This window comes from Octodon degus, unplaced genomic scaffold (assembly GCF_000260255.1).
Source record: "Octodon degus isolate 3935 unplaced genomic scaffold, OctDeg1.0 scaffold00034, whole genome shotgun sequence".
Taxonomy (NCBI): domain Eukaryota; kingdom Metazoa; phylum Chordata; class Mammalia; order Rodentia; family Octodontidae; genus Octodon; species Octodon degus.
The window spans coordinates 15079592-15081352 of NW_004524610.1; positions in this window are offsets into that span (position 1 = coordinate 15079592).

Genomic DNA, 1761 nt, shown 5'->3' on the forward strand with positions numbered 1-1761 from the left:
TTTTTTTTTTTTTTTTTTTGTGAAAAATGGCACCGGTTCAATGTCCCTACTGCCAGGAGAGGCTGCTTGCTATGGCTGTGTTCTTATTGGCCAGCTCTCCTTGGCCTGCGGCCGCCTACTTTTCCTGTGGAAATAAAATATACAGGCAGGAGAAAGGACATATTTGGTAATGTTACGCTCCTCAGCTTCCTGCTTGGGGCTGTCTCAGCTGCAAAATGTCAAGGGAAAAAATATCCCTCCAACTTGGAATGAATTCCAGACAGACCCTGATGCCTCCAAATTGGTCTGAGGAAGCCAAGTCCAGAGAAACCGAACATGAAGAAGGTTCATTATTTGACTTCAAGAGAGGCTCGCATAATCAGACGCTCTGGTATTTATGATTTTCCCCCGTTTCAGATGGTCTGTAGTTCACAGGGCTCCCCTCCCTTTACCGCTGATTCTGAGCTTCCTTTTAAATTAAACCTCAGCAGTTATAAAAAGACTCTCACATTACTTCTAAGCCGCAAGTCCGACCAGGAGACACTGTTCGTACAGGGCTGCGAGGGCCGCACAGGCCAGCTTCTTTTGATTATTGGTCCGGGAGGGCGGGCCAGGAAGCTCGCCTCACTTTGCTCTGACCACGCGGCAGAAGCCCTCATCTGGCTCCCGTGTTTGTGCCCAGCCTCTGGCCACTCACAGCCCTGAACATGACGATCTTTACTGAAAAGTGCTTGTTTGCATTGGCTTTCTTTTTTTCTTTTCGGCTTTCCTTTCGGGCAGAGAGCATGGACTAACTAACCCGTGTATCCTGACGCTTCCAGTACGGTGAATCTACCCCCAGCACTATGGGCCAGGTCGCCTTCTGGAGGGTCTTTACCTGTTTTCCTGGCACTCAGCACCCTCCCCGCTTTAACCCGTTGCCACATGCTGGCAAAGAGGGAAGGAAACTGGGTCTGTAACCCAACCTCACGCAGCGGCTGTAGACATGTTTCCCTTCTACTTCATGCTCTTCATTCCTAAATGCCATGGTGTTTGGCTTGGTCATCTCCAACCCTTATTTGGCTTCTCCAGGGACCATGGATGCACCCAAGTGTCCGATTTAGCAACTGGGTGGAAGAGACCGCATGGGGAATGGGTGGTCAGTCTTAACCGTGTGGTCTCTAGGAATAAGGGTCTCCTTTTTCTCTTTTCCTCCACGGCCCAGTGCTTTTACGCTGGTTTTGCTCCTCAACAGTCTAGGGTTTGTGTGACTTCCATGGTGATCAACTGTTAGGTCACAAACATTAGATGTGGCATCACCGAATGAGTCAGCGGGGACGAAGCTCGGCTGGAAGCGCCCCTGAGATCTTCTGTTGACAGACAGATGCCGTCTTAATCATCGCCTGCGTGGGTGTAGGGAGAGCCCGGCCCTGACGCTGATTCACAGGCCTGGACTCCTCTGGAGGAGGCTGGGAAAGTCCGTGCTCGGGAGCACCACTTTCCTCCCCGTCCTTCTCCAGCGTGCAGCCGCCACTAGGAGGAGGCCAGCTTGGACGCGGGAATTCTGGCACGTCATTCTTTAAGTGTCAGGAAAGTAAACCTGCTTTACTTGTGCAAACTTCTGTGTGGTTCCTTGTTAATCAAATACAAACCAAGCGAGTTCTGTTTGCGTTGCCTGTTGCTGCACATTCATTTGTGATGGGGTCGCTGTTTCTCCGCAGCTGTCTCCTTACCTGTGCAATGGCCATAGGCAGAGCTCACCATTTGGAGGGCGCGGGCGCTACTTGGCAGCATCCTTAATGC